This window comes from Neovison vison, chromosome 5 (genome assembly GCF_020171115.1).
Source record: "Neovison vison isolate M4711 chromosome 5, ASM_NN_V1, whole genome shotgun sequence".
Classification (NCBI taxonomy): Eukaryota; Metazoa; Chordata; class Mammalia; order Carnivora; family Mustelidae; genus Neogale; species Neogale vison.
In genome coordinates this window covers 36258805-36281071 of record NC_058095.1, presented here as the reverse complement: position 1 = coordinate 36281071, position 22267 = coordinate 36258805, and positions in this window count along the sequence as shown.

Genomic DNA, 22267 nt, shown 5'->3' with positions numbered 1-22267 from the left:
AATAACCACTATTAACATTTTGATGCATAACCTGGAAATTTTTTTATTCACATATATACATATTTCCTCAGACTACATTCCTAAATTGCTGGAGGTGTAGATGCTGGATCAGATATAATACACATTTTGTAGGCCTTTGAAATGTATTTCCCCAAGTCTTTCAGAAACTACTATTTAATGCCCCCCAGCAGTACACGAGAGTAACAGGGTCCAGGGCCCTAACCAACACTGGATATTGTAATTTTTTAAAATATAAATTTGATAAGTAAAGTCTGACGTTTTGTGTTTACTCCTTGATTACGAATAAAGTTTAGTATTAGTGATATTAACCCTTTGATAGTATGTTGCAATATACATAAACTTTTCAGCTCCCAAGCCATAAACAGAGATTACATTTGATTGCCTTTAGAGCTCTCAGTAATATTTGTTGTTTAAACATGCTATTAAGCATGTATTATGTAGTGTGTGTGTGTGTGTGTGTGTGTGTGAGAGAGAGAGAGAGATACATGACTCTACATAGAAAAATAACACCACGTCTTGGCTTGTGATTGACCACATGGTCCCTCATAGAAAAATTAATTTATTTCAATGTTTTTAAAAATCAAAATGTTTTCTGGAAAACTACATTCTTTGGGAAAGCTTTCTTCATGAGAGATTAAAATCTGTCAGACTTTTACATGGATTAAGTTTTAAATTAGCATAGAAGAATAACAAAATGAATCAATTTGATCAAAGAAAAAGTGTCACTAATTATTTAAACAAGACACTTACAACAGGGATTTAAAGGCAAAGAAGCGGATTTCCCTTGCATGTGGATCAAATCAGAAGTATCCCATAATTGACTCTTTACAAGACCCTGCTTCAGTATAATGGACTAGATATTAAAGCTCTAAGTATTTAAAGCTAGTTTCCGTCTTTCTCTAAATGGAGGCCTGCCACTAAGAGCTATTTTACAAGTCTGACACATTAGCTGCATCACGGGGAAATACACTGGCTCTGCTTCTAGGGTCCGGAATTTCAAGTGCTTTCAATAGTTAAATGGTGTGAAATGGGTAACATTGAAACTGTGAGAAGCAATGAGTGCCTAAAAAATAAAATCCAGATGGGAAGTTGATGAAAAGGGATATAGATACTGTAATGGTTCTTTCAATGAATTAATTCTAAAAAGAACACATGCATATTTTGTGTGTATTTGTTTTAGCTAACTTATTTGTGCACATTTTGGGGGGGAAAACCCTGTAATTTTTCCCATTCTATTATTGAACGTTGTTTGGAAACAAAGGAGCTTTTGTAAACTATGGCTGTCAGATCAAACACAGGAGTAGAGTAAGAAGAGTCATATAAGGAGTATTTTATAACTTTCTTAGAGCAGTAAAGTCAAAAGGGTCAAGTCAAGACCACAGCTCTTCCTTACACTGTAATTTTAAACTAACTAACTAACTTTTTCATACTTTGGTATTCCCACTAGGGAATGGAGGTTTTGGTACTTACCATTATAGTACATTATTCAGGGAAACATAGTGTGCATTAAAGTGTTAAAGTTGTTTTGGTCTCACAGCATCTTTAACTGTTCACCTACATAATAACTCCGAAGAAGCATTACAGGGTCATGAAGAGGGTTTTAATATTCGACTAGACGTGGATTCAAATCCCATATTTGCCACTTAGTAAATGCACGATGTGGATCCAATTACTTAATCTCTCCGAGCCTCCCTGTCCTCAGTTATAAAACAGGGATAGTAGTCATATTATTAAGGATGTTAAAGGAATCACACCATTCAGTGTCTGAAAAGCCTGAAGCAGAGTGGCTAACTGGAAAGCCCTAAAATTCATAGCCATTACTATTCATAGTAAAAGCTTGTGTTTGAATTAATTTTCCTTCCCAATAATCAAAATAAAGACTAATTAGTACCAAAAACAGGTCCTATTTTGATACTCAAATATGGGCTACTCTTTCTCTTGTACAGAATAGAGAATATTGGAAAAATATATATTTGCTTCTACCATCCAACGTAATAAATGGAATCAAACCAAAGCAATACCCTCAGAGTGGTTTTTTTTTTTTAAGGTTCTAGCTTCATATCTGACCAACACAACTGCAAGAACCCCACAGCTCCGAGGCACTGCAGTGTGCCATTAGAGTGAGAATCACACTGGCCAGTGAAGGGGGAGAGCTTTGTTTGGCAGGAACTAACTACTCATACGTGAAAGGTGCTGGAGGCGTCAGGATAGGGATCTGGTTCTGACTCTAGTTAAAGCTCTCCATATTTTCATTACCTACTGCATTTTTATGGTTGAGACCTTGGCTATAGTAAACTCCAGATTGAATAGATGCCTCAAAATATACATATGAGCCCAGCAGTTCCCCTTAAATAACAGTCAAGTTGCCTGCAGATGGATTTTTTGAAATGGGGCATAGAAAAGGTTTAAAAAAAAAAAGTCAGGCATCAAGCAGCCTCACAAATCATTTTTACGTGGCTTGCTGGACCTTTGTCTTTAACAAATCCTTTAAGGGGGGATTGACTCATTTGTGTATTTCTTCAAAGAAAGGATTTTGCAGGTAGCTCTTCATGAGGCCTGCCACCTTCTGGGATTTGGGAGAAAGAGAGTTTTAAAAGAGTAGAGATGTTTACTCTTGAGAAGTCATTGTTTGGTCCCTGCAGCCATTAGCTCACTCACTAAACTGCTGGCAATCTCTGGAGTCAAGTATGTGTCTGTGGAGGCCTGTGGTCCTCAGACTACAGACTGGAGATCCCAGGACTGAGCCGGAGACAGAGCGGTGATGGTTCAGAATCTCATTAGCACTATTAATAAATGGACATGGGTACCATGTCAACCTAGGAGCTTCTTTTATAAATACAAATTTTGTTGTAGGTCTGTTTTGAAGGCAAAACCAGTTAAACAGGGTGAAATTATTTTTTGTCCCTTCATGTTGGGTTTTTGAAATAAAATCATATATGTAATTTAGATGGCGTGTGCCTCTAACTAAGTTAAAACATAAGCAAATCTACTTAGCCAAAAACCCAAATTTATTCTCATTTTATTAGGCAGGTGGTGTACATATTAGGTGATTTCCCTCTCGGGTTTTACATTTATTTCATGTGTTTTTCTCCAAAGAACAGGAGTTATTCTGTCAAAAGTGGGGAGGTGAAACCTCGGTTAAGGGGATACTGCAAATTCTACCCTTTCAGCAGAAGTAATTTATAGTTTCATAATATTCCAGAGTTTCTCTTTGTCTTTTCCATGACAATTTACGACCAAGGTATTTTCTGTTTCCCTTACTCCTTGCTACAAGCCTGAACAAATAAACTATGTGCATATCGGGTCTGTTTCCCCATGCTCATTTCCATTATTTTTTTCTTTCCCTGACCTCAGGTGACATAAACTGGATTCTGCAATGCATTATTTTAATCCAGAAGGTGCGTAATGTGAAACTTAACTAGTGGGAATGAGCTTTTGTGTTATTTTGTCTAAAATTATTCTTTAGAGCAATCCAATGTTGAAATCCAATATTTGGAATATAGAAAAAATGTTTTGGCTGCCTAGAGAATATATATAACTTATATATTTTATTTTTGGTATACAGTTATATATATATAATACTTGGTATACTCTGTGTGTGGGTGTGTGTGTAAAATCTTGTGTATACCTAAACAATGACTTTTGCAGGCATTTGCCTTGAGTTTTTATAAAGTTTACTATGATATTTAATATTTACTATATTACATATATATCACATATATATTACATGTATAAAACTGTAAAAAAAAATAATACAGCAAACACCTCTCTACTCACTGCCTAACTTAAGAAATGGAACATTAATAATAAAATTGAAGCCCTTTGTGTGTTCCCCTCTCCAGTTGCATCTTCCTTCCTGTTCCCTAAATGAGGAAATCTGATGTTTATCATTTGCAGGCATTTCTGCATATGTTTACTATATATGTATGTATTCCTAAACAATTACAAGAGTAATACCCATTTTAAAGACTTTATATAAATGTCATCCTGTGTATTCTTATAAAACTTGCTTCCCCCCCCTCAACATTTTGCATGTAAGTTACACTCACATAGCTCTGACTCGTTAATTGTCACTGATGTATGGTATTACATTGCATATTTATACTACAATGTATTTATACATTTCCTGTCAATAGATATTTAGCTTGTTTAGTATTGTTTGCTGTTATCAACATTGCTACTACGAACATACTTGCGCATACCTTTCTGGGCCTACATGCAAGAGTTGTTCTAGAGCATATCTTAAAAGTAAACAGATATTTATTTTTCTATTTATTGCCAATTTGCTCAACAAAGTGGTAAATCAAATTATACTCCCACCAGCAGGTTCCGCTTCACTATTTCACCAACACTTAACATTATAAAGCGTTTTAATTTTTGTTAATCTGATGGGGGTGAAATATCTCATTTCTTTGATTACTTAAATGAGGTTTAATATCTATTTCTTTTTTAAAATTTTTTTTTTTTAAAGATTTTATTTATTTATTTGACAGAGAGAGATCACAAGTAGGCAGAGAGGCAGGCAGAGAGAGAGAGGAGGAAGCAGGCTCCCTGCTGAGCAGAGAGCCCGATGCGGGACTCGATCCCAGGACCCCGAGATCATGACCTGAGCCGAAGGCAGCAGCCCAACCCACCGAGCCACCCATCTTCTGTGCAATATAAGCTTATGTCTTTTGTCCTTTTGGGGGGCAAGGGTATTACTTGTCTTTTTCATACAGATTTGTAGAAATTCTTCTTTTTTTTTTCAAGATTTTATTTATTTGTTTGAAAGAGAGAGAGCATGTGTGGGGAGAGGGGCTCAGGGAGAGGGAGAAGCAGACTCCTCACTGAGCAGGGAGCCCAACATGGGGCTGGATCCCAGGAACCCCACAAATTCTTTATATACCCTGAGTATTTATCCTTTGTTGGTTCTATGTATTACCAGTATATTTTTCTAGTGTGTTTCCTTTCTTTTCAACTTTTTTTATGATGTCATTTGATAAACTGAAGTTTTAATATTTAAAATAGTCAAACTTATCATTCTTTATGGTTTGTGTTTATTGTGTCTTAATTACTATAGCTTTATAATAAATCTTGATTTTTGGTGGGACAACTCCCCCCCACCATTTTTCTTCATGACTATGTCCTTGGTTGGAAGTGTGCTTATTCTTGCCTTTTTTAATAGTGTAACTTTATTTTGAATATCTATTTCTAGCCATCTGATAATTTCCACAAATGAGTTGAATATAACTTCCCTGATTCTGCTCCTCCTTTAAGTCCATCTCCATCCCAACCTTTCTTTTGCCTTCTCTGATTTTCAGAAAAGTGTGAAAAATTATGGTTATCCTTATGCAGATTGCCAAATAAATGATCAGTTGTTCTATAAAGAACCATGATTCATGGCCCCTGGGTGGTTCAGTCGATTAAGCATCCAAGTCTTGATTTCAACTCAGGTCATGATCTTAGGGTCATGAGATCAAACCCCATGTCAGGCTCTGTGCTCAGTAGGGAGTCTGCTGGAGATTCTCTCTCCTTCTCCTTCTCCCATCTCCCGTTGCTCTCTCTCTCTCTTTCTCATAAATAAATAAATCTTAAAAAAAAAAAAAAAAAAAAAAGAACCAAGGGGTGCCTGGGTGGCTCAGTGGGTTAAAGCCTCTGCTTTTGGCTCAGGTCATGATCCCAGGGTCCTGGGATCGAGCCTCACATCGGGCTCTCTGCTCAGCGGTGAGCCTGCTCCACCCACCCCCCAACTCTGCCTGCCTCTCTGCCTACTTGTGATCTCTCTCTGTCAAATAAATAAATAAAATCTTAAAAAGAAAGAAACTCATCCATCTTTAGTTTGGGGCAATTAAAAAAAAAAAAGAAGAAGAAGAACCAAGATTTATAAACTTTTTATGACCTAGCTTTGAAAGTCATATAGAATCATTTTTAATATATATTTTTTATTTCTTTTCAGTGTTCCAAAATTCATTGTTTATGCACCACACCCCATGCTCCATGTAATATGATTTATAAACTTTAAATACTATTTAAAATTTTTTATTCTAAAAGGAATCAAATAAATTATTGATTAAAACTCCACCATAAATGGTATGAAGATGAGAAAAATTTAGACTAAATAAAATTTCTCTAAACAATAGGAAACTAACTCATGATCAAGTTCAAAGAATATATGCTATAGATTCTTCCTCTTATATATACCTTATTCAACCTCTCTGAACTTTGGTGTCCTAATTTATAAAATTATCTCACAAGATTTTTAAAGCATGAAATGTTAAGTATCCTGCATAATGTCTGAAAGATGGTAGATACTTGACATTATTCTCTCCATACCCTCAACCTAAATCTTCCCCATAATGGTAAGCATAATGTTATGGGAAGAGGTAATGCCTTAGCTAAAACCTGAAAAATATTTAGTAGTTAATAGTAGGGAAGGACCTTTAGGGTTGCCAGCTTCAGCAAATAAAAATACAGGATGCCCTGTAAAATTTGAATTTCAGTTAAGTAACAAATAATTAGTTAGTATAAGTATGTCCCAAATATTGTATGGGATTTAAATTTAATTGGGTGTCCTGTATTTTATCTGGCGGCCCTACTTCCTTTTCCAGGTCTCAGTTTTCTCATAAGTAAGATGAAGTTTCAGGCTAAATTACTATATGTCTACTCTTGAAATGATACTGGGCTGTGATGGTAAAATGAGAAAAATCAGCACTATATAGCATGTTTGGGGACATGTATTGCTATAAAGCTGCAAACTGTTCTGTGTTGAGAAGGCCCATCATTTATTTTGAGGTTATTCTTCTACCACATGAATTCATAGCTTCGATGTCTACCATCTTCAACCCTACTTCTGATTCCATTGTTCCAAATTCTGTTACTTTTTTCTTTAGAACCCAAAGTTTCTTCTCCCTCTAATATCAGCAATTATCAAACTTTCAGGTCTCAGGGTGCTGTAATATCTCCTCTTTTCATAAAATAACAGGTGTTGCTTCTCTAGTGTCCTTTTCTGGGAAAAATTTATGGTTAATCCTTAAAATTGTTTCAAAATCTAACTTGTAAAAAATTTTACTTGTATGTAAAATCCAAACTATCAGGAATCACTCCACTAGATGATGTCTAAGTTTCTTCCCAACATTAACATTCTGTGGACTTTGCCATAGTCATGAGGGGCACACAGATTCTTCCCCCCAACACCCTATGTGACTCTAACACAATTTCTTTTCTAAGCCACATTTTCCTCAATATGCAATATAAAAAAAAAAAAAAAGGCTCTCACTCTCCTCTGCACTGTTAGTTACTGGAGAGTGAATGAAGTCATGTCTGGAAAGTGCTCCGAGCTCTTAAGAAAAGTACCTAGAAGGGGAGAGAGGTGCCATTACTCTGTATTGGGAGCAATAGTTGATTTTTTAGGATGAACTGAAAAGCTGAGAATATGTTTAAAGTATTGTTTTTGATTTGCACATCTTTAGTTTGATCCTTAACGACATGTTTGCTAGGATTCCAGAAATTTTGTGATCTTAGTTTAGTAATGACATTTTACATCCTTCCCAGGACTTTAAGTACCCTTTAAGGAATGCATGGTTAATGTAGTAGAGAGAAAAATTTTAAATCACACTGTATCTCAGAGCCAAAAAGTCCAGCCTTTTTATTGGCTTTCAATACTGACCTTAAGCAAGCATGACTTGTTTTTCTAGAAACACCTGTCAACTTAAAAAAAGAAAAAAGGACAAAGCCAGAATTCTTAAGGTTCACTGAATAGCTAAGTCAGACATCATTTCTATTCTTCCAAAGGTTGTGATTATTTGTTTTTCCATACAATTTTTTAGACTATCTATGCTAAATCTGATGCATCATGGGCAGAGAATTCTTGATCCAAAGCCCCAGAGATTACCTGACTTGATTATTCCACATACTCTGTATTCTCAACCAAAATAGACTTCTTTTTAAAGAGAATCCAATTTCCAATGGGTTTAACCTAGAAAAACAGCAAAAAGCTAATAAAAGCTCGGAGGCTGGTCCAAGGAAAGCATTGTGGCTGCTACACATTTGGAGGCCTGGTCTGGTGGAGAAGTTTGGAGTAGCTGCCAGTTCCTCTAGTGAATTTGCTGTTCTCTGAGATGTGGGATGGGGCACCTGGTAGACTCCTGGCAAATCTTATCCAGGAACAAATTTTACTTGACTTCTTTCCTGTATTGCCAAGACTCGGAGTAACTGAGATACTAGAGTTGCTAACAGAGTCTTGGGAAAGAAAGAAAGAAATATATGAAGATAAATTCTTCTCCAAGTTCTTCCTACTCATTCCTTATCACTCAAATTCATATTTTGGCAAATTCATATTTTGTGGTGCATCGGAGAATCAAAGTTCTTTAGGAAAGCATATTTTAAATGCCCAGAATAATGTCTGCCACTCCCCTATCCATTTTCTGCCATAGTATCCCACACCAGGAGTTTTTACTTATTTTACCAAGGAAGTATAACCTACAATCACTATTCAAAGTTGAGTTGATTATTCTTTTACCAGTAGCTGGATAATCTCAACAAGCATCAGCTGGGCAATGACCTTTCCTTTTCTCCCCATACTTATAAAATCTCTGAGTACAGTGCTCTAAGTTCTATTGTCAGGCTAAGATCCATGTATCTACATATATTAAATGTATTATACTGTAGTGTAAGATCTGACTAGGAATTTCTTCTTTCTCTCCTCCTGGGTTTCAAAATCAACTTTGTTTTCCTCATTCTCAGCTAGATTGACTGAACACAAGAAGCTCATACAAATTTGGTTGTCAAAACTATTAAAATGAGGGGGTCCCCCCAAAACAAAGGACCTAGTATGTTCCAATACTTCTCTGAGTTCCAAGCTTTTTGACTGCTTCTCTATATCTTAGAAAAACCGATGGCACCCTCTCTAGATGAGAAGTTGTACTTCATCAGTAAGTGTAAAGCAAACAATTATGAAGCATCATGACCTCCAAGCAGAAAATAGTAAATATTGCTATGTATAGAAATCTATTGAGGCATGGATTGATGCCACCATGATATGTCTCATTTCTAGAGCATTATACACATGGGATCCTAACATTAATTAGTGTCTTGGGAAGGCAAAGGCCAAACAGAAAAGTTTTTATGTTAAATGAATTGAACCTATTGGGTTATGATGGGCTTGAATGACTGAGAAAGACAAATGATTCCAAACCAGCTCTTAAGACAGGTTCATAGAACTTCCCTCTCTGATGCCAAGATGAACGTACTAGATCACTCACCTGGACCATAGAAAAAATTGATAACTATCATTATCTAAAAACATAACAAAATTCATTTGTTGAAGGCCTATCATGTACCAGTAAGTATGCACATGTCATTCTCTCTTTTTTTAAGATTTTGTTTATTTATTTGACAGAAAGAGATCACAAATAGGCAGAGAGGCAGGCAGAGGGAGAGGGGTAAGCAGGCTCCCTGCTGAGCAGAGAGTCAGATGTGGGGATCTATCCCAGGACTCTGAAACCATGACCTGAGCCAAGGAAAAACCCACTGAGCCACCCAGGCTCCCCTGCTTTGGGTTTTTATAGATGTTTTTCATTAGAGTGAAGTACCTGCTTTATATTCCTAGCCTGTTGAGTGTTTGTTTTTTTTTTTATCATGAATGTTTGTTGAATTTTGTCAAACGCTTGTCTCTGTCCATTGATTTGGTTATGAGGTTATGTTTTGTACTCTCTTAATATGGTGCACCACATTAATTGGTTTTTAAATGTTAAACCAATCTTGTATTCCTGGAATAAACCCCATTGCTCATAGTATGTAATTCTTTTTATAAGTTACTGGGTTCAGTTTACTAGTCTTTTGTTGAGAATTTTTGTGTTCATTTTCATAACAAGTATTGCTCTATAGTTTTCTTCTCTTATCTTCATCTGGTTGTAGTATCAGGCTAATAATGGTCTTATACAATGATTTGGAAAGTGTTTCCTCCTCTTCTATTTTTTGGAAGGGTTGGTGAAGAGTTGATATTAATTCTAATTTATATGTCTGGTAGAATTCACTTGAGAAGAGATTTGGTCCTGGGTTTTTCCTCTGTGGGTAGGTTTCTTTTTCTTTCTTTCTTTTCTTTTTTCTTTTTTTTTTTTTTAACTAATTCAATCTCTTATAACAGATCTACTCAGTTCATCTATTTATTCTTGTGTCAGTTTTGATAATTCTTGTGTTTTTAAGAACTTGTCCATTTCATTTAAATAATCTAATTTAGGGGCATATAATTCATAATTTATTGTAGTTCTTTATAATTCTTTTTATTTCTGTATTTATTTATTTATTTGATGCAATGTCTTCTCTTTATTTCAGATTCTAGTAATTTGAGTATTCTCTCTTTTCCTTTGGTCAATCTAACTAAAGTTTTGTTAGTTTTGTCAAACTTTTCAAAGAGCCAGTTTTTGGATTCATTAATTTTCTCTATTGTTTTCCTATTCTTTCTTTCATTAATTTTGTTCTAATCTTTATTATCTCCTTTCTTCTGCTTGCTTTGGGTTTAGTTTTTCTCTCCTTTTCTCTGTAAGGTGGACGGTTAGGTTATTTATTTGAGATCTCTCTTTTTTAAAAAAATACAGGCATTTAAAGCTACAAAGTACCCTCTATGTATTGCTTTAGCTGCATCTCATAAGTTTTAGTATGTAGTGTCTTCATTTTCATTCATCTCAAAATTTCCTTTTTTGAGTTCTTTGATCCATTGGTTATTAAGGAGTGTGTCAATTTCCCCATATTTGTGAGTTGCCCAAATTTCTTTGTGTGATTGATTTCTAATTTCATTTCATCATGATAGGAGAAGATACTTTGTATTATTTCTTTATTTTTAAATCTATTGAAGTTTCTGTCTTATCGTCTACCATATGGCCTATCTCGGTCCTCTTAAGCTGAGGATGAAGAGTCATGGAGAATCCAAATACAATAGAAGAAGCACCATCCAACTGAATTTTAACTCCAGGTTTTTCTACTTACCAACAATATGGACTTAGAAGTCCATTTTTTTCTCTGTTATTTAGTGTCCATATTTGCATAGAGAGGACCACTTAGACTAGAGCACTTCTAAGACCATAGGAATGATTTTAAACTCTAGTTCTTTTACTAGCTTGAATAAATCCTTTAATCTGTCTGAAGCAGTTTCCTTATTTCTAAAATGGGGAGAGTAAATCTCAATTTGCAGAGTTGTCATAAGAATGACATGTGCAGGGTACCTGGGTGGCTCAGTGGGTTAAAGCCTTCGGGGCATATAATTTAGGGGCAGGTCAGGATCCCAGGACCCTGGGATTGAGCCCTGCATCGGGTTCTCTGCTCAGCAGGAAGCCTGCTTCCTCCCTCACTCTCTGCCTGCCTCTCTGCCTACTTGTGATCTCTGTCTGTCAAATAAATAAATAAAATCTTAAAAAAAAAAAAAAAAAAGCAAAAACCAAAGCTAACATCCATACTGGTGAATGACAGAAAGCTTTCCCTCTTAGATCAAGAACAAGGCAGGAGTGCCTACTCTTGCCACTTCTATTCAACATTGTACTGGTAATTCTAGCCAGAACAGTTAGACAAGAAAAATAAATTAAAACATCCAGGTTAGAAAGGAAGAAGTAAATCTGTTTGCTAATGGCATGATCTGTATAGAAAATTCTGAGGAATCCACTAAAAACTATTAGAACTAATAGACAAGTTCAGCAAGGTTTCAAGACATGTAATCAATATACAAAAACCAATTGTATGTATAATTGTATATATAATTTATATATGATATAAAGAATCAGTTGTGTCTATATTTTTGCAATGAATAATTCAAAAAAAAATTTTTAAAAATTACATTTACAATAACACCAAAAAGAATAAAAATTAGGAATTAATTTACAAAAGAAATACAAAACATATACTCTGGAAACTATAAAAATTGCTGAAAGAAACTAAAGGCGATCATAAATAAATGAAAAAATATTGCATGTTCATGAGCCAGAAGATATATAATTAAGATGGCAATATTCCCCAAGTTGATCTAAGATTTGATCTCTATCAATTTGATCTCTATCAGAATCTCAGCTGGCTACTTGATAAAATCTATATGAAAATTTGATGTGAAAATTTCAACCTTGAAAAAGAACAAAGTTGAAGGACTCACACTTCCCATTGCAAAACTTACTACAAAGCAACGATAATCAAGATAGTATGATACTGGCATAAGGATACCCATGGAAGAGAACTGAAAGTCCAAAAATAAACTCATGTGTCTATGTACAAGAGTGTCAAGACCATTCAGTGGAAAGAATTAGACGATTCAACAATTGGTTCTGGGACAACTGGATGATAGCCACATGCAGAAGAATGACATTGGACCCTTACCTGATATAATATACAAAATTAACTAAAAATGGATCAAAGACCCAAATACGATAGCTAAATGTATACAACTCTTAAGAGAAAACATAGGGGTAAATCTTCATGATTTTGAGTTTGGCAATGGATTCTTAGATATGGCACCAAAAGCACAAGCTACCAAAGAAAAAAATAGATAAATCGGATTTTATCAAAATTAAAAAAAAAAATCTTTGGGTCTCAAAGGACAATCAAGAAAATGAAAAGCTAACCCACAGAATGGAAGAATATACTTGCAATCATATTTCTGATAAGGGAATTGTATTTAGAATATAAAAAGAACTCTTACAACTCAATTATGAAAAGATAAATAACCCAATTCTAAAAGTGGACCAAAGATTTGAATAGACATTTCCACAAAGAAGATACACAAATGTCCAATAAGCACATGAAAACATGCTCAAATGCTAATCAAAACCACAACGAGATGCCAGGTCATATCAACTAGGATGGCTATAATCAAAAAAGTCAGAAAATAGCAAGTGTTGGTTTGGTGAGTCATAGAGAAACCAGAGCCCTCACACACTGCTGATGGAATGTAATATGGTGCATCAGTTTTGGCAAACTGTCTGGAAGTCCCGCAAACCATATGTTACCAGATGACCCAGCAATTCTACTCCTAGATATATACCCAAGAGAAATGAAAACATATGTTTTCAAAGAAGCCAGTCACAAGAGACCATATATTGTATGACTGCTTTTATGAAATGTCCAGAAGAGGCAAATCTATAGAGATAAAAGATGATTAGTAGTTGCTTAGGGTTAGAGTATGTGGGAAATATGGGGGCAAAAATTAATGGATACAGGGTTTATTTTTGATGTGATGAAAATGTTTTAAATTGATTATGGTAATGGTTGACTACTCTGTGAATATACTAAAAAATCATTGAGTTATACACTTTAAATAGGTGAATTATACGGTATGTGAATTATATCTTAATAAAGATGTATCAGTGGCAGAGAATATTATAGAGTATTTATTTACTCAAATAAAAATTTTCCAAAAGTTTAAAAATTAATAAAGAATAAAATGAAAAAGAAGAAGCTTAAATCAGAAAAAGAAAAAAAAAAAGCTAAATGAGGTACAAATCTGAAAGTTCACAAAATCAAGGCTGGCTAGAATCAAATCACCTAGCAGGTTTTCATCTCATGTATTGGAATTTTTATATATATCACAAGGGTTTCCACTGTCAGTTTCAAGCCCTGTATATTTTCACACTTTTTTTAAAAATTTTTGATCAAGAGGTAAAGATTTAGTTAGTGATATCAATGAAAAAAGAGGGAGAATCCCTTCTCAATTGGTTGGGGGGAGGGCCGTGAAAAGGGTGATTAAAATCCACAAAGATTTAAGAGCTTGCTGTATATTTTGTACTAGGCTTTGTAGAGAAAACAAAGATGAATATGTTCACATGGATGTTATAGACTCTAGGAGAAATTTGACTAAGTGACCAAGTTTTTGGGCTTGAGAGACAAGAGGAAGGAGAGAATATCTACCTTGAAGTTTTCTGGGAAGTTTGCATGTTTCACAAGTTTAAAAAATTGAAAAATACTAATCTGGACTGGATATGGTTCACTACACTGTGATAGATGATCCTTTTTCATTTCTCTGATCGGTTTGGTCTAAACTTTTAGAGTTCGGACCCTCTAACAAATGCAAAAGTCTGTCAGCATTATGTGTTTTCTCCCTTCCTCCCCCCCTTTTTTAAATTCATCAACTCATCTCGTGTTGATCTCTCCACATCTAAGTGGAGGGCTCAAAGCAGAGTTCTTCCTGACCTTACTGATATCCTGCCCTATCTCCTAGGACAATCATAGTTTACCCATTGGAGCCCTAAATTGACCACTTGTTACACACACAAGGTTTCTGTTGCTTTTTCTTTTTTTTAATAGAGCCAGTAATGTTCTGGATGACTCTGTGGTTAACTCTGGTCTGACCCTGCACCTTAGTGGTTTTATTAGCTGTGTGTTTGGCTCTGAGATCCTCTCTCTAGCTATTGTCGTTATTGAGACTATTTGTGTCTCCAGTGAATCTCTCCTAAATCCCCTGCTGTTATCTGGCTTGGGTATGTGTGTCTAAGAAGTGAGTGCATTCTTGTCTGAAGTATGTCCTGACTGTCTCTGATAGCAGCCATTTCTGTCCTAACTTTACTGGGTACTCAGATTGATATGATTAAGACTAATGAGACTTACTCTCAGTCAAGGACCTACTCAAGGATAAACTTGTAAATCCAATGAATTCTGAAAATGACTAGTAACTACTTACCTTTCAACCTTTAGAGGATTTGAGGGATGATTTATAACTACTCCTTTTCCATCCAACAACATCAGTAGAAAGATGTTGTGAGAGATACTGCTTTGCAGCCCACAGATTCTCACTCACAAAAAATGTGCCTTTATTAACAATGATTCATAAAATATATTTATATGTTTGTATAAACTCTACCAATGAATGGTGATTCAATAAAGTCATTGCCACAAAGGCAGGACAACACATACCCCCACTGAAAAGTGTATAGTTCTCATGATTACTATGACAAAATTTTTCTTGAATTGGATTTTCTTCAAAATGTCACTGAGGTAACTATATAAGATCATCTACAAGAAATACAGACATGAAAATTACGATATTGCATGAATAGTAAGGTAAAATTGGGAAAAATATAAGGCTCTGGATTACATAGTAGCTCCTTCGTTATTGTATATCTGGTCATTCTGGAGAGCGAAGTCTTCCAGAGAGCGGGGTGCTTGTACACTTTTCCACTAGTTTAACCAATACAATTTCCCTGAATTTTCCCACAGTTTTAAAGTCATCTTCTTTGGGGGCGCCTGGGTGGCTCAGCCAGTTAAGCGTCCAACTCTTGATTTCATCTCAGGTCATGATCTCAGGATTGTGGGACTGAGCCCTGAGTGGCTGGGCTCTGTGCTCAGCTTAGAGTCTGCTTGTCCCTCCCCCTCCCCCTTTGCTCCTCCTCCTACTTCAGCTCACACTCTCTTTCTAAAATAGATAAATCTCAAGAAATATAGATTGATATTATTTTTAATTTGAATGATTTTAATGACTCAGAGTCATGCCTATGAATGTGGAGGCAACATGAGAGTGGGAAAAGCACAGGCTCTGAAAAAGACCTGCATTTGAATACTGACTGGTTCCTCCTCTTCATAGTTACATGACCTTGGGGGACATTTCTTAGTAGTTTTTGACCTCCAATTTCTCATCCATAAAATGGAAATGGTAGAATCAAACTGAACAGTGATGGGGCGCCTGGGTGTCTCAGTTGGTTAAACATCTGACTCTTGATCTCAGCTCAGGTCTTGGTTTCAGCTCCGGGTGGTAAGTTCAAGCCCCACATTGGGCTCAGCGCTGGGCCTAGGGCCTGCTTAAAAACCCCAAAAAACCAGAAGAGTGTTGATTTGGTAATTAAGTGATATAATGCAATGGTTTCTCGGTATTTTTCACCCCAAAATTCTTTTTACAAATGAAATCTTGGCCAGAGCTGTGTCATGAACAAGTGAAAATAGGAATGCTCTGAGTTTTTAAAATCGTGTCAGAGACCAACACTTAGTAGATACTGTTTAAATGATAGCCATTTAGTTATTAAGATCACTTAATATGAAGCTTTTATTTATGTTTATGGTTTTATTCTATGTCAGCTTTTATTTTTCTTTTTAAGTTTTTATTTATTTACTTGACAGAGAGAGACACAGCAAGAGAGGGAACACAAGCAGCGGGGTTGGGAGAGGGAGAAGCAGGCTTCCTGCCAAGCAGGGAGCAGGAGCAGGGAGTTGCGGGGGTTGATCCCAGGACTTGGGGATCATGACCTGAGATGAAGGCAGATGTTTAATGACTGAGCCACCCAGGCGTCCTCTTCTATATATGCTTTTAAAGTTTTCTGTCTTGCCATCAAGCTGTCTGTCATTTGTCTCTTCTCACTGTAATCATTGTACTTTCTCACAAAATCCCTTCTCCCATCTTTTAATTTGCTACTTCTTTCTGATCAGCTCTGGACTTAGAACCCAGACAACTGTAACTTAGAATTACGTGTAAAATAACAGTGACCGAGTTCTGCAAGAAGGTTGTAGACTGCTAATATGAGTACAATACCTTATCACATACTTCGGGCTTGTACTTTGTAACACAATCCCTGGTTATTCAGAGACATTTTCAGAAAATAGTGTGGTCCAGTAGAAGGAATATGAGTTTGAAAGTTAGACCTAGACTCCTCTACTTGTTAATTGTGTGACCATTGGCAAGTTACTTGATCTCTCTGAACCTCAGATTTATTATCTTTAAAATACAAAGAATAAAACCTGTATCATAGAATTATAATGATTAAATGAAGAAAGTATATAATGGAGCCCTAGATACTTAGTAGATGGTATATAAAGTTTTGTTCTCTTTCTTTGCTTTGCCCTTCATTTTCCTTTCTTCCTGATTTTTCACTGTGTTTTTCGATAGATTAAATTGCTAACTGGCTCAGGTGCAGGATATGATCTAATGGCATAAATTTTGGGATATGTTAGGAACGGAGTGGTGGGAGACTATAGAAGACTGAGACCATGAGAAGCTGTGACACGGAGAAGGGCTATAATTTCCCACCTATAAAAGAAAAAGAGAAGGGCGCCTGGGTGACTCAGTCAATTAAGTGTCTGCCTTTGGCTCAGGTCATGATCCCAAGGTCCCAGGATGGAGCCCCACATTGGGCTTCCTGCTGGGCAGGGAGCCTGCTCTCCCATGCCCTCTGCTGCTCCCCCTTCTTGTGCTCTCTCTCTCTCTCTCTCTCTCTCTCTGATAAATAAATAAAATCTTTTTTTGAAAAAGGAAGAAAGAAAAAGGGAAGAAAAATATCAAGATGTTAAGGCAATTCTGTGAAGGCCATTGCGTAGTCAGCTATGCAAATTAGCATCCCCGATGCAGTTGCGAGTGTGGAGCCTCCTTATTCAGGCACTAGTCCGAGCTGTCTACCTTGCCTGTTCGTTTTTCACATAAAATCTTGACTTCAGCTGTGAGCTGGAATCCAGTTCATTCAAGTGTCATCAATAGATAAATGGTTTTGTGTGTCTGAACTCAAGACTTCATAAAGACTTTCATAAGTTTCTTTTGAGAATAACTACATGTTATAGAATGAACCATCTTTTATCAAATAGTTAATTTAAACATAAATCTATAAATACAACTATTGGAATAAAGAACTCAGCTTTGACATGAAGCACTGGGGAGATAGATGGCTCTCTCCTGGTCCTGTTAACACTGTTCTTCTTACACTGTGTGTCCTGTCTATAGGGCACTGTTGGCCCATATTCTGTGTCCCACACTGTCTCACAGTCATCCCTGTCCACCTAGTCCAAATGCTTTTAACCAAACACACAGAATTTTCAGCTTTTCTGTCTGCAATTGCTCAAAGTTTAGTCTTTAATTATAGGCCTTTTGAACTCTATTTCCACAGCACTAGCAAAACTGTTCCACATCTGCTCCTGAACAGAACCATTTAAAGCTATAACATATGAAGGTTCATTTTCTTTTACTGTGCACCCTGCAAAATGCAAGCCACAACCATCTACTCTTTATCTTGTACAGCTTTGATATCTCTTGCTCTCACTTACTTGTTTGTGTTCTCTCCCTTTCTCTTGCTCTGTTCCTTTTTTTTAAAAGAAAGAGAACAGTTGGGTTGGTAACAATCTGAAAAGTCTTCTCCACTGTACGGAAAAAAACGGTAGTTCTTATAGCACACCATTTCCTCTCTGGTTGTAGTGAACTAGATTTGTGTATGTTTAATTATTTCAGGCTCATATCTAAGCACATTTTACCAAATTGTGAAAAATTTCCTGGCAGTTCCCTTTGATTTTATGTTGTTTTACTCTACTGTTTGCTAATTAAAGTCTGATCATGGAGTGAAAGATTTTTAAGACAGTTTTGGAGGAAAAGAAAATAACTAAAACCAAAGTTGGAGAAAGTGTGAAAGAAAGAGGAATTAAGTTAGTTCCACTTAATTCCATTTAAAAACATGCTGTGGGGAGCCTGGATGGCTCAGTGGGTTTGGAGTCTGTCCTTGGCTTGGATCATGATCCGAGGGTCCTGGGATTGAGCCCCACGTTGGGTTCCCTGCTCAGTGGGAAGCCTGCTTTTCCCTCTCCCTCTGCCAGATGCTCTGACTGCTTATGCTCTCTCTCTCTCTCTGTTTAATAAATAAATAAAATCTTTTTAAAAAAACATGCTAGAATTAAAATAAATGGAATAAACATATTCCATCTAAAAACATTTCAGCCTTGATTGTACCAATCCCAAAGTATTTTCTGGGGTTCTCTCTTAAAAAAAAAAAGGGGGATATGCTTTCTTTAGATAGTGAGTGTTCTAAAAGATGTAATGTCAACCTTTTAGAGTAAGACCCCATAAGGTGGGGGCACCTGCCTGGCTCAGTCAGTTAAGCGACTGACTCTTGGCTTTGGCTCAGGTCATGATCTCAGGGTCATGATCTCAGGGTGGTGAGATCAAGGCCCACATCAGTCTCTACACTCAGCATGGAGTCTGCTTGTCTCTCTCCCTCTGCTCCTCCTCCTGGCTCATGCTCACGTTCTCTTTCCTTCTCAAATAATGAATAAATAAACAAACAAATAATAATATCTTAAAAAACAATCAAAAAAAGAACCCACTAGGTGCTGATGACTCCACCATCAGCCATTCCTTCTAGTTCCATGAAATCCATGGAACGTTGAAAGGAGGACCAAACTTAGTATCAGGATATGGTTTGAGCCCTAGTTTTTCACTTTTTAGCTTTTTGGTCGTGGCCAAGTACTTAATCTCTCTGAACCTCAGTCTGTAAAATGGAAGTTCTAATTAAATTATGAGACCAGAAATGTAAAGAAAATCAAATTTTATTTCAAAGTCTTTAATTTCTATCTTCTCTCCTTTGGTTCACTCATGTGCAGTCCTTCCAGAGTCAGTCCTCTTTGCTCCTGATCCTGCCTCTTGATTCAGTTGTATCCTAGTGTCAGGCACGTGGATATAGTACCTCACTGAATCTTGAAAACAATCCTGTGATGTTGGTACCATGTGGATTTGAATCCAGGCATTCTGACAAAGTCTGCATACTTGAAATCATGCTGATTTGAGGTAACTTTCAGGTAGCTGTCAATACCTATCACTCTTGCTGCCATGAAGGAAGAAGTCTCTGGTAGAGGTTTTCTTTCAGGAAGATGCACCAGCCAAAAGCCACTGATAAATCCGGGTTGGGGTGGGGGGGGTCCTGGATACCTCAGGAATGGTGGCCTTTTGCATCATGGGAAGGATTCCCAGGAAGGTGGTGGCCTGCCGTAGGACGGGAGCTCAATGTAGTTCCTCTCAGGGTCACTTGGGAGACTTGAGACTAAGAGGCCTTGTAGACAGCTCTGAGACGCACCACAGAGCTCTGAAAATAGGAAGCCTTCCACAGGCTGGCCTCTGCAGTCAGTCCAGACATCACCCTGAACATCTCCAGATGGGCCTGTATCTAAGCTGCCTTTCCTAGCTGGGCTAGGGGAAGGCTTGGTGAGATCTGAAAGGAGAAAAAGAGGCCCCGAAGTAAGGAAAGCTGGACAGGAAGTTTCCCAGCACAGAAGAGGACAGGAGCAGCAAGAGGATAGCATCACCCCCACCAGCAAGCGACATTCTACGAAGTGCAAAAATTGTGTCAGCATTTCCATTTTAAACCCCTCATTGCACAGGCTTACAGCTCAGGTCATAAAAATTCACTCCGGGCTGAAGTTTGGCATCCAGTCTCTTAGCTGTTCTTAAGCGGTGTGCCCCAAAATAGAGACGTTTCTAGTTTCAGACATTTTGGGGACTGCTACAAACATGCCCCCAAAACTTCATCGGGTAAAAATAGGCTTCTAAGCTGTTGATCTACAATGCGTCAAAAGCTTGCCTCTATAAACCTATAGGAAACATGTTTTGAGAAAGCAGTATCATTCCACCGCAAATATGGATTCCCTACACACTGAGCTGGAGAAGCGGATGTCAGAATCTGCTGCTATTATTACTGCGCGCTTGGAGTAACACGTCAGGTACCCGTCACTGCCGCTCATCACCAGAGATATTCTCACCCCAAAAGCCATTTGAATTTCCAACTGGAGGCACCATTGTAGAGGTCTGGAGTCAGCAATTGATTCAGATTTTTACAGGTTATTGGACTTTGACCAATATGTATTTAAGCCTCAATTACACTTTCCTTACAAGTTTAGTATGAACAGAAAAGATAATATATGTCAATACAGCCTGATGTAAAATAGACCGACCTTTATCAGTAGCAACTGATTGGCATTTTGGAGATGAGAAGGTATCTATGGTAGTCATTAGTGAAAAGTCCTTTAACCTCTTGATTGTGAGGTTTCCACCTATTCTCCTCTTCCCCTAATACCCCTCACTGGCCTCCTAAGCTATACAGACATTCAAAATAGTAGACAAATTGAAACATAAATTCCCAAGAGAAGACTCCCAATGTTTTAGAAATGAGACAAATGACAAGGAGCTAATAATTATACCAGAATGATGGGGGTGCCTGAGAGCTATGCAAACTCGAATCGGATAACTTAGCTCAGGTAAGTAATACTCAGCCAGCTTGGGGCATTATAACAGCCTGACCTGAGGGAATTTTGAAGAGACTGGTCTCCTCAAGTGTTAGGACTTCAGCAGTTAACAAAGAAAAGGAATAACCGTAATTTCACCATATGCCCTAGCTGAAGGAACGGCAGAGCGGGAGCCAGGCAGCCACCATTTTGGACCTACGCATCCCTGGGCAAGAGGTTGCCCCTAATTCTCAAATAGTCTGTGACACTTGGGGTGTCAACGCTTATCTTAGGGGTAGAAAGGTAATGTCTGGCCATGGCACCTGGTTTGGGAGCAAACAAAGGAATCCATGGCTCTGAGCCCCAATCCCAAGCTTCCCACTTAGTATCTATCTCTGGAAACAAACCTCCAACAACCGAAGGATTTTCAAAAACATCTTCTTCACAAATGGAGGCACTGCTAAAAGGTCCATGGAGCTTTTGGGGGTCAGTTAAACCTGAAGGTTAACTTTTATTTTTAAATGTCAAAAGTAAACTGCAGATCTACCAACAGTTAACAGTTTCACCTACTTCTGTCTAATCCTTTTATCCACTGCAAATTTCATTCCAAAGGGAGTCATTAAGGTAAAGTAAAAATGATGAATACCGAGTACAGAGGGGAAATTAGTGAGGTCCTATTAAAACCAATGCATTTCTAAGCCCTCAACGCTATTTCTTTCTTCGTATTGTTAAGTTATGGACTCAAAGGAATGCATTTTATATATATATTAAGATAAACACTTTTGTACCCAAACACAGGCTAAGAAAAAGGACACCATCCATACCACCAAAGACTTCTATGTGATTCTCCCTCATTTCAAATTCTGCTCCGTCCTCCTGGAGGTTAACCTGTCCTGAATGTCATGTTTATTACTCCTTGACTTTCCTTTAGTGTGTGACTCACTTATGGGAGTAAGTATTCCTAAACTAACCTGCTCAGTTTTTCGTTTTGAGCTCCGTAAAAATGGTATCATACTGTATGTATTTTTCTGCAACTTACTTCTTTCATTCAGCATGCTTGCAAAATTCACTCATGTTGATATACATGGCAAAATTCATTTTCACTGCTGTATAACATTCCATTATCTGACTATACTGAAATTTATTTAACCATTGTCCTCTTGAGAGATATTTGGGTTGATTCCAGTGCTTTGCTATTGCAGACAATTCTGCTTTGAACATTATTGTACCTGCCCCTTGGGGAACATAACAAGAATTTCTCTAGGCATTTATTTCTGCTGAGTCATGGAGTTTATACATCCTCAGCAGCCCAAATCATCCCAAACTGTTTTCCAAATGGTTG